Source organism: Octopus bimaculoides, chromosome 2 (assembly GCF_046866305.1).
Source record: "Octopus bimaculoides isolate indiv1 chromosome 2, ASM4686630v1, whole genome shotgun sequence".
NCBI lineage: Eukaryota > Metazoa > Mollusca > Cephalopoda > Octopoda > Octopodidae > Octopus > Octopus bimaculoides.
In genome coordinates, this window is record NC_142929.1 from 147099285 (window position 1) to 147112046 (window position 12762).

The following is a 12762-nucleotide window of genomic DNA, read 5'->3' on the forward strand; positions in this document are numbered from 1 at the left end:
GTTCTGTCAGAACGTTACAAGTCCTGTTCGTTAATGATTGCTGAGATCTAAAGAATAGTGGTCTTCTGAGATATTCATGCCAGATTCAGTGAAACTCTTAGTTGGTAACATGAAGATATGCAATAATTAAATTTCGAAATCTGTAATTTTGTCTGAGAGCATCGGTGTTGCGACAGATCTTAGATGATAAGACTATTTACACACGCACTCACACACACATACACACACGCACACACACACACACACAAACACACACACTAACACACACACACACACACACATACACACACACACGTACACACACACACGCACGCACGCACATACGCACGCACACACACATGCACGCACACACACATGCACGCACACACACGCAGAGGGAGAGAGAGAGAGAGAGAGAGAGAGAGAGAGAGAGAGAGGTACAGACATACACACAAACATTTAAACACGCCATGATACACGCGATAAGGATAAACCAGGTTAATGAATAATCAAACAACAGACGGACTAATGTATATATGAGGCAAAGCAAATATCTAGATTCGTTTCTATCTATCAATCAATCTATCTATCAATCTATCTATCTATCTATCTATCTATCTATCTATCTATCTGTGCACACACACACACACACACACACACACACACACACATATATGTACATTCACACATACATATATATACATTTACACACACATATATATACGGATATGTTTTGTTATTTAGTTGGCAAAAGTTACTCATGGGCTGAGAGCCTTGTGCATTGGTATTTATATATGTATTTCTGTTTGTATTATGAAAACTATCGACGGATCTGTAATATTTACTACGAGCTGTAACTATCAAACGATGGACGTTGTCGTGTGTGTATGATCTGGTACACATATACACACACGCACGCACGCATGCACGCACGCACGCACACACGCACACACACACATATATTTTGTGTATCTACATATTTTGGAATTTATTTGAGAGAAGCTACTTATTTGATTCATAGCGACTGGGGCGTTTCAGGAAATTTGTTAAAGCCTCAACGAAGTGCAGTACTGCAGCAGTGTAATACTATTATGAACAGCTTATTCGATTTCACATCATAACTTATATATTTCTTGAAACAAAGATTATGTAAACTGAAAAACTGTATAAGAAATATTGAAAGAATATTTTATGCCTGCAGCTTCATTATTGTATTGACTTTACACAACTGAAAGAGTCAAATACTTCCGGAAGAAAAACAGGATGTATTTCATGTTTCTGTATAAATCCTTAGAAACTTATAATTTTCAAAATAACTGTGGAGCACACACGGATATATGAATGTAGTGATTACTCCTGCAAAATCGGGATATCTGAGAAATAAATTCCACGAAGTTGGGTGGCTGTTGCAGGGAGTGTCACTTGTAATCCTGTCCGTTAGACGCCGCTGAACAGGCCATTTGATCTGAGATGTACAACTTATTACTCCCACATACCATCTATCTTCTGCTGCTTAATTCTTCCCACCCCTTTTATTAATTTTCTTTGTTTCCTTTTTGAGGTTGTTGGCAGAAGTAAAGAAAATGGAGAGTGGAGATTCCGAATCTGCAAAAGAATCTGCATTTCAAAATTTAAATCCCACCCTCTCATTATGATTATGATTCTGAAAAATAAATTTGTAAAATTTCAAATTTTCAAAAAAATACCCCACCTCCCATACGCCCTATGACAAGAGATGAAATTAAAGTGTGTTCTTTGCTAATGTTTCACGCATGCATAGAATTATAAAACAGCAGACGCAAAAAGTATCTAAACAGAAAACCTGACGTGCTAGAAACAGATTTTCAAAATTTTAATACGAATTACCAAAGAAGAAAAAATTTCAAAGCTTAAATACCTCCCACCCAATTTCTTCATTTTTCACTTATTTTAGAAATATATTTTGGTGAAATACGTAGAAAAATATGGAGATTATGATTCTAAAGAAAATTGTTTGTAAATTTTGTCACCCTATGACAAAAAGTGAAAAATTTCCCACCCCTTTTTCTCCATGATTTGATCTTTTATACTTTTAATACATGTTTTCTTTCTTTTCTTCTTGTTAAAACACGTTGTTGATAAAATCTTACATTAAACTGACGGATTAATCAATACTTTGTGTAGGGTACATATTCATGAGGTGCATACTAATGCGGCCTGCACAGCCATCGTCAGACTCTGGTACGATTGAGTCCATCCTGGCTTGACATAGTCTCAGTTAAGTTAAAATTAACTGGGGTACTCACGCGGCGTGCGTGTGTGCGTGCGCGCGCGCTTGCATGTGTGTGCGTGTGTGTGTGTGTGCAAAGTAACAGGCCTTCAAGCGTTGAAGACAGTAAGGTTGGGTAGGCTTAATGACTTTTGAGTAGGACATACCTGTCTCACTTGTAGAAATACGACTGAGAATTCGAATTCTTTTCCATTCGGTTTATACGTCAGCATTCAAATGTATTGTTTTTGTGTTAATGACTAGCAGACATGATCCTTGTTTATTCAAGTATCGAGTGCATTGCTTCCATCATTAACATTTATCATGTACTCATTTCTGTCATAGTACTGCCACCATGCTGGAGCACCGCCTTTGATGGCTTAGCCGAAGAAATCCAACTTATTTCTCTAAGTCTAGTGTCTATTCAGTCGTCACTTTTGTTGAACCGCTAAGTTATGGGAACGTAAACCAATGCATCCTGGTTGTGAAGCGGTGTATGTGTGGAGAAAATACAAAAGCAGATATGCGCACGTCTACATACATACTTGCAAACTGTCACAAATATAGGTAAAACTAGATTACCCGTGATCCGTCGGGTCACCTGGAAAGTCTGAGTTTCCGAGCAACAGTGTTTTGTTTGATGGTTTTCTTTTTTCTGTTCCAGGTTATTTCGTATGCTTTCAACGAATCTTACATCGAAATCACGCGTAAACAGCTCCTTTTCCTGGAAAAGGAAAGATTTGGCTGCTATTTCTTGTACGTCCAGATACCACGTAACAGGTATTTCGGCTCCTTTATCGCAAATAGCTGTTACGTGGTAGCAGGGCGTGCTAGAAATATCAGCTAAATCTTTGGAACTGAGATATGTTGAATGCACTGGAAAAAAGTTTTGTAATGGTATTCCCTTGGAGCGATCTTTCACTTTGACTCTCAGAACTGTCGCTTTGACGCCCAGAACTGTCGTCCGGATCAGTTGCTTTTGTTCGTTAATTTCCGTAAAAAAATTAATTTACATTTGCTTTAAAGTGGAAGAGAGAAGAAAGTGGAAGATATATGCACGTGTATATGGAATGGACCTATGTGTGTGTGTGTGTGTGTGTGTGTGTGTGTGTGAGAGAGAGAGAGAGAGAGAGAGAGAGAGAGTGCCACTTATAAATACATGAGAACACTCATGTTCACTCACTCTCTCTCTCTCTCTCTCACACACATGCACACGTACATACAAAAAAGATATACGCATATGTAGTGATGTATGTACATATACATGACAACACCCTCTTCACTCACTCTCTCTCTTCATCGCTCTCTCTTTACTCTCTATTCCCCCCTCTCTCCCCCTCTCTCTTTCCCACTCTCTCTCTTACACACACACACGTCCATTTCATATACACGTACATAAAACTTTTACTTTCTCCTTTCTTTCCCTTTAAAACAAATGTAAATAAATAAAAGGTTTTTAGGGAAATTAATGAACTCCGGATGTCAGTTCTGAGTCACTTGAAAATAATTAAAAATACATTAAGATATTGTCTGTTCAAAGAAAGCTAAAATATAAATACTTACTGTACAAACAACTTACATTTTTGAAATCACTTTCAGTTTAAAATATTTCTAAATTATTAAAATATCGTGTACGTCAAAAAGTCGACTTTATTTTTATCTTAGAGAACACGAAGACCATGTGTGTGTATATGTCACAGATAGTGGACTGTGTTTGTGTTGATTGACACACCTTGACATTCGTTATATGTGTGTGTATTCTGTATGTGTGTATGTGTATTGACGTCACGGAAGCCATGTTTTTTTTCAAGAAATAACAAACAAGAATTGTGATTGATCATTTTCATTAATAAATAAAGGTCTAAATATCATAAAAATTTGTATTACAATGCCGAAGATAAGTATAAAAATAAATATACAAAAAAGAAAATTAAGATAAAATGTACTATTTCTGGTATAAACAAACATCTCTAGAGTTTTAGTATTATTACGATAAGTCTCAGACAGCATGGCCCATAAAGAAGTAGAGGACCAAGAATGAATACTTCAGGAGAATAAAGTGAGTTCTTTAGAAATCTCTGCTTACAACAAATATATTGCCCATAACACCTTTGCAGTGCTTGTCCTCACGTCTACGCTTTGATTTCTGAACTGGTCTCAATGACGTAGATGTTTGAACTCACAAGCTGTTTAGTGTTGGAAAAAACTTCAATACTAATGGATATGTAGACAGGTTATACTTCACAAGCAAGGATGATGGTTGTGGTCTGAAATCTGTACTAATGTCATATTAAGCACGTATTGTAACAGTGAAGCAATATCTGTAGCAGATGAAAGAGACTATCTGTCCAAAATTTTGACCAAGAAATCTACAACATAATCAGAACTAACGGACTTGAGAAGAGTTATGAAAAAAGAAAAGTGGGTAGAAATAAAGGACATCTATAGACCATTGATAATGAGTTTGGAAAGCTAGCACTCAAGATGCATTTTGACTTTCAGCTTCCTACCTATTATTGTTGGAGCAAGAAGTTACATACTAATTCGTCTGAATCAAAGTATGGCTGAATTTGGGTTTTGTGGGCGAGAACGCAAATCCCTAATACACACGCTACATATGATCACAATATATGGGACTAAAAACCTTCAAGACCTCTTTAAGAATTAAGGGATGACGAATAAAAGAAGATGCTTACCTTCGCAACCCTGCTACCAAGTACGTGACTAATCGAAACTTATTCTAAATTACAAAGATATACATATATTTGAGCACTTCTTTTGCAGTCTTATATAAACTTTTTTGTTTCTTAATAGGAGACAAATATTATTACTTATATATATATATATATATATATATATATATATATATATATATATATATATATATATATATATATATATATATATATATATATATATATATATATTCTACTTCTCGAATAATACATTTTTATAATTTACATAATATATAATCTTTTACATTTCACTTGTTTCTTTATATCTTTTAGATTAATCAATTTTTTTTTAAATTTTCAATTTTCAAACAATTGCCACGTTATGTTGGCAAATAATCTTTACTCTAGAGTAATGTTACTGAATGTTTCTCGTTGAGAGATTTACAAATAGAAATTTTCTTTTTTATTAGATCGGTGATTGTTTGTCACTATGAAAATTATATATTTCGAACAAGAATTTAGCAGCGCCACCCCTAGCCGAACCATTAGTCTGTCCTGCTGAAGGAAAATAACCAAGAAATCGCGATACACAGATATTGTTTGTGCTGTGTGGGGATGCTAAACTCACTTGTTCGAAAATATAAGGACACAGATAATATGTCGTTTAGCCAATTGGAGACAATGTTTCCTGAGGCTAAACAACAGTAACATTCGTCCTAAATCAGGACTGCCATGTTATGTGGGCAAATAATCTTTACTGTAGTGTACTGTTACTGAATGTCTCTCGTTGAGAGATTTACATATAGAAATCTTCTATTTTAATATATTACCTATTTCGCTAAAACCCCTTTTTACCCTAACGCCATATCTACTCCCCCACTTACGAAGGTTTTGCAATGTATTGCATAATTAATATCATATTTTATTACTGCTAATTCTAGACTCTTAATCTTAATATTTTTAATGTTTTAATTCTTTAAATTTGTAAACATAATATATTATATATTTAACCCCAATTACTTTTACCTGCAGTCTTCTTCATAAAGCTGTTATATAAGTATCGCTAGCTAAGTTTTAATTTTCAGACTATATGTCTTCTTTATTTAAGTATTTATCTATTGTTTCTATATATAGTTTCTCTATACTCTCTTTATATTCACTATATATATATATATATATATATATATATATATATATAAATATCTTCGATTCACCTACGCAATATTCGTTCAAAACTAATATAACTTATGAATTTCGTGACCACTTTTCTTAGTTTCTGATTTAACACTTTAGGGCACACCTACGCCAATTATATTTTCCCCGCTTTTTCATTTTTTACAAACAACATTACTCCTTCACCACACACATCACGACTACCCTACCCTCATTAACATTTTTATTCATTGACAATTGTCAGGGTTATCAATTTAATCGTATTTTCCCTTTTGTCTACTTAATGTTGTCGCTAGTGAATGTTGTCTTGTCAAATTAATTTTCACCCATCAAATAAAAGTTGGTAGCAGTAAATATGCTGTACTCTTCTTCTTCTTCTTCTTCTTCTTCTTCTTCTTCTTCTTCTTCTTCTTCTTCTTCTTCTTCTTCTTCTTCCTCTTCTTCTTCTTCTTCTTCTTCTTCTTCTTCTTCTTCTTCTTCTTCTTCTTCTTCTTCTTCTTCTTCTTTTTCTTCTTCTTCTTCTTCTTCTTCTTCTTCTTACATGATTTCTGTACTAATTACTCACCCACTAACCTCGCTTTTATTTATTTCGGTTCCTCCCGATATAAGCACAAAGCAATGTCTGGAATACACACAATGTTAAAGCACATCTTTGATTCAAGTCTGATGAAGTGGCACTCTAATGTCTAAGACCACAAATATTACGTAAATTTTCACTTCGAATTTTTGTGTAAAATAGCGTTGCAAGCAGAGATGGTACTGAAACAATTGTAACAAATCATTAAAGATATGTTAAAATCTTTCCTTGTCTTCTTATTACTTGGATTATAATTTGGTCTACACCAAACCTACACAACGGTGTTACCGTCGTAAAACAAGGATTTCCTACACTTGAAGAATTTTGGCATTGGTCTTGAATCCGACAGTGTTGATAACCCAGAATTAGGGTTGACTGCTTCTCTGAAAATACCCTATCTTTATACCCTACCAGGACCTAAGATTATATATGCACGAGTATACATATACAAGATCTTTTCTGTTTGGCTGCATCTGTAGAAATTTCAAAGTTTAGTGAAAATGTTAAATCTTGGCCTATTGATGTAATTTTGCACAATGAATCTCAGGGTTAATTCACTTTTTCCAGAAATTAAAAACAAAAAAAAGTTACAGAGGTTTAAAGTTTGATAATTTCTACCCAATCAGAAAACAAGCTCTGGAAGCTGTGATTTTAGGCGTGACAGCACATGTGGTCAACCATAAACAACTGAAATATTGACGGAATTCTGCTTTTCATATTTTTTTTATATTTTGGAATTTAGAGAAAAGTCTTCCGAATTTGTATTCTACACACAAAACTTCATACGATTATGTAAAAACCACCTCACAAAAAAGAAAAAGATTTTGGAGCATGATATATCTCACGACCATCATTTAATAAACTAAAAATGACCGCGTGAGTAAGCAGCTTGATGACAACTTGGCTCGTTACAACGGAAACAAGCACTATATGTCTGTGGCTTTCGATTGGCTAAAATTACCCAAAATTTACAAACTTTAAAAAGCTATTAACTCTTTATTTATTAATTTATCCGAAAATGAATTTCATGACAATGATTACTTTACAAAACTACATCAATACGCTAAATATGAAATTAATTGGAACAAAAATTGAAACAATTGAAAAGTGGCAGCTAAACAGAAATGATCCTCCATACACGGACACATACATATCTATGAGACAGGATTCTACACCAATTCTTTGAATCAAATTCACTCACAAGGTATTGTTCGGCCTGGAATATCGTAATAAACACTTTCCCAAGTTATCGCACAAGGGGCCTGAACCTGAAACTATTCTTAACTATGCTTCTGTTTATGTATGTTCTGTCTGTTAATATTTTCCTATATAAACTTGTATTTTTGAGTGCATTGCTTCTTGTTTTAAATGCATAGTGTTTGCCAGTAAGATGTCGTATTTGTATGGCAAATATAGCAGGTGTTCACGTCTAGTTTACAATAGCCATGTTTGCAATTAAATTTATGAAACATTTTGGTCATTAGTAGGTTGATTGATTACTTGGCTGCTTTCGTTGCGAATGACAATGCTTTGAATATTTGAGAAATTTGTAGTATATTATTAGTGGTGGTGTATCTGATACTGTTATGCATTATACATCCTATCTTAGTTTTGTTTCTTTGCTAACGTCATGAATAAGTCTGTATTTCGTTTGCATTAGATTCATGTAATATAGATTAGCTATTGTTTGTGTATTTTTAAAATGTACTTGGTGTATAGTGTATTTATTTTGATGTATTTGTTTTTACACTGTCTGATGGTTTCCGTACATGTGTTAGTATATTCGTTGTAAAATAGTGTCTGTTTATTCTGAGTATTTCCTGATCCAGCGGATCGTTCTGTGGTGGAGAACCCAAAAGTCCTTTAAATAGATATTTCATCGTGGCACTTTGTATCTGTGTGGAGATTCTTTTTCACCATGTAATTATATGCATTTACACACACACACACACACACACACACACACGAACACACACACACACATACACTCACACACGCACAGTCCACACCACACTCGTACACACACCCTTATACACACACTAATAAATACTCACACATGTACACACACATGTACACACACATATATAATATATATGTATATATACACATATATTCTTATACATACATTTCATATAATTATGTGCGCGTGTGTGTGTGTCTGTGCGCGTATCTTTGTGTGTATAAATACACGCAGTGTGCGTGAATGATTTACATTCAACATTTTGCCTTGCTTTATTTGACCTATAATCATAGACATTTCTAAAGTGTCCCCTCAGACTTAATCTTACAACGCGTAGCAAGGACAACACAATTCATGTTTTATACTTGATTCAACAATAAATATGAGATAGTTGTGACTGTTGTTTCTATCCGGTCGAGTCCACATTTATCTTATGTCATATGCTTGTGTGTGTGTGTCCGTGTGGTTTGGTAATTTATTCCTATTTTGCAAAATAATATCTACCTTCTTATTACGTAACTTTGTGTTCAGTTTATGCGGGAAGGGAAGGTTAAGTTCGTAGAATAATTTTCTGAACAGCGATGTTTATTTTGGGAGGTGTTTGGTTAAACTTGACTGCAGTGCAAATACGATAGAGAATGTTATCATATCGTTTACAATACTTGCTCAGACTCATATTTTTTCCAGCATAATTTTCTTTTAATCAGCGATAATTGCACGCACGAAATATAGTGATAACCGCGTTAGATGGCAAACAATGATGGCAATAGCAGACAACAAACGAAAAACGACAACTACGAATGTGACAACAAAGACAAGAAAACACTAATGACAAAAGCAACTACAAAATTAATAGATGTTACTAGATTAACTAAAAGAATGCATTGAGAATGAGTAAAGTGGTGAAGAAACAAAAACGTCTAATATACAAAAACGTAAAAATACTAGCAATATTAAATAAATAACGCAAAGTGTGAAAGATTTTAAAAAATTATATCAGATAATGAACTAACTAGAACAAAACAGCAATTAAGTGTATGATAAAACCGGCGTCATCGTCGTTATCTTCAGCATCGTCATCATCATCTTCATCACGACAGCAATAAAAACGACTACAAATGTGATGGTTTTACGAAGAAAATAATAACAGTAACAGAAAAGGCAACAACGATTTGATGTCGTTTTAAACAATAGCAAAAGCGATCGCTGCGAAACCGGTTGCAATAACTACATAATTAAGTTAACACCGGATCATGAAGGACCTTCAACGTAAACGTCCTAATTACAAGAAGTAGCGACTGCTTTCCTCAATTCTCACCTTACAGTCTTAGATAAACGAAGAACATTTTCGATAATAATGGAAGATATTTGATCAAAGTATGTTCGATCAAGACTGACGCGGTATTATAATTAAAATCAAACAATTGTCTCAAGAAGCGAAATATTGTTTGCACCAATTGATTCAGTACTCACACACACACACACACACACACACACACACACACACTCACACACACACACACAGATACACACACGTGCACACATTCACACACACACACACACACACACACGCTTGCTCGGACGCGCGCACACACACATACAAAAGCTAACTAGATAACACCTAATAAAATAAACTATCTTTTCAAACTACGAGCAAAGGAGGCTCCTTGCTATTCTATTAATCTTATTAAGGAAGTAGAACGTTGCAGCACTAATTAGGATTAACGTATCTGATCGTGTTGCTTTCGAAATATTTTATCAGGAGTGAGTGTAAAGGAGTTAGGGAGGTCTTTCAGGAATTTAGGTAAGTTCATTCGGAGATCATTTGTCATGCTAGACTATCTTTGAGATATCGTTCCACAAGGGAAAGACCCTAGTTGCTATGCTATCTTATCTATTACTGTAAAGCGAATGCAAGTATAGTGAAATATTTATTCCAATTGTTTAAATTCTAAGACTAAATAACCGTCCTCATTACATATTCAATATATTCTTTCCCGATGGGACTATTTGAATATAGCAGTGTTCGTGGAAAAGCGAAATAACATTCATACGCTGAAATTGTGGACCTCAAGAAAAATTATCACATATTATTAATTAAATAAAACAGAATGCCGAAAATATTACGGAAACTGGCACCCCTATCAGACGAGCTTGTTTGTATTTAGTTATACAGTTCTCCATAAGTATTGACAGGAATATTGTAATTTCAGAACTAAAACATGAAATTCATCCCTTTCTGATGAAGGAATTCTTAACATCTTTGATGGTAGCTACCAACGTGGACCGTATGATATTTGCTAACACTGGTTTTAACAAACTATTATCTATATAACTATTTATAGTGTTGATATTTTACTAGCAACATCGATTATGCAGACATATGTTTAAAAATATCCTTGCTGCGTCCATTCCGTCATTTCAGTTAACTGGATAATAATTTCATCCAATGAAAGGTCTCTTAATTCAAAATTGCACAGTGTGATTTTAGGGAAATTTAGCCGCAATTTCTAAGTGATCGCGTGACATGGCAGAAGCGGCAACAATATATTTCAGACAACATCCTATCTTAAATAAGAAGGAGGTATTGGATGTTTTGTTAAGAAAGAGTTACAGAGCCACAGTTAGAAAACTTCGGATCATCTGTCTGCTCCATCAGATTTTACCGTAAGGTAAATAACAGCAATGACACTGACTGCAATTCAAGAGAATATTACTAACTTAGAATTTCGCATGCGTGGACAAAAAAGTATAAATATAAAAAAAGTGCTTTGCCTTGAGGAGGAATTAGTGTTACAATGACTGCCATAATTATTGCATAAAGAGTGATGTCTTTTTTTTCCATTATACTCTCACTGCTTTCGATTTGTCTATATTGTACAATTAGAAAAGTCAGTTTCCAACGAATGGTGCTGTACGAAACGTTATGTTATTGCTCTTTCTCGAGGCAAACTAAGTTTCAAGTTAAGGATATTTCTTGAAATGTTATATTGTTCGTTTTCTTTGTGTTAAATATATTTCACTTTGAAATGTTTATATTCACTAAATCCTGATATAGATCATAACTAATTTACATGGACTTATCTATTTGCTGTATTAGAATGCATTACCTGTATATATGTGTGTATTTGAGTGCGCAACATGGGAATGCTTGTGTGTACGAGTCACTTAAATAACCAAATAGCCCCCACACATAATATATGTAATCTATTTCAATATAAAGTTTTCGTCGTGTAGTCCTAGGTAACGCCTCGAACTGTGATATGATATGGAGTCATTTGATTGAACTACAAGGTACGACCCACACATCTTTTTGTCAACATCAGGTCCGTAAGATTACGCAGCGCTCGTCGACATGCAGAGATGAATTGTATGATGTAAAGTCTTAATCTGAAGATGAAGAACTATTCCCACTCTCTGGTGTATTTCTGTTGCCTGTAAATTATGGTGGTGACTGCAGCGAAGGTAGGTTAGAAGTATTCTGCTAGAGCACTGCATTTGGGGTTCATCTGCGTTTGCCTTTAACACTACAACTCATCATAGCTGTGGGCGTGTGTGAAATTTGTAGTAATTTAAATGTGATAAGAAAGGAGGTTTTGGATTAGATAGATAATATTTAAGGCTGTTGTTGAAGAGAACATTTGAGATGATTTTTCGTAATATTTGAGTGGTGTTGTAGCAGTGTCTTAAGGACGATGAGATGGGGTGTGTGTCGTATAATCTTCGAATGTGGGGTATCTGTTTCGTTTGTGTAAGAATGGCAATGTCATGTAGTTTTATTTGAAAAATAGATGGCGGAACTCGCGGACTTGTTCCAGAAAATGCTGATCGTAATATTGTTCATATACGATTTATTGGTTGAGCGACTTGACAAATTAAATGATAGATCATTTGTTTTATTTATTTAGACAGGACTTAGTATTTTTTTGCATGATTAGATAGTAGGAAATAGAGTCAGAACGTATACCTGTTGTGCGTTGTAGGTTTATGTTACTTAAAACATCATGTAACTTCCTGTGGTAGATTTACGAGTAGTGAGGTCGTTGACTATGATGAGCTGAATGTATAACTGTGATTTGGGGAATATTTGGGGATTAAGGACGTCCAGGATTAAACATTGTAGAAATTTAGGGGGATTACACAGAAGTGA

The 12762-nt window shown here is 34.5% G+C and overlaps 1 protein-coding gene across 4 annotated transcripts in view; it reads right to left on the reverse strand.

Annotated features, from left to right (window-relative positions):
* Positions 1–12762, reverse strand: part of LOC106880286 (tachykinin-like peptides receptor 99D) — a 630110-nt gene that overhangs the window by 462329 nt on the left and 155019 nt on the right. The window lies entirely within an intron of this gene.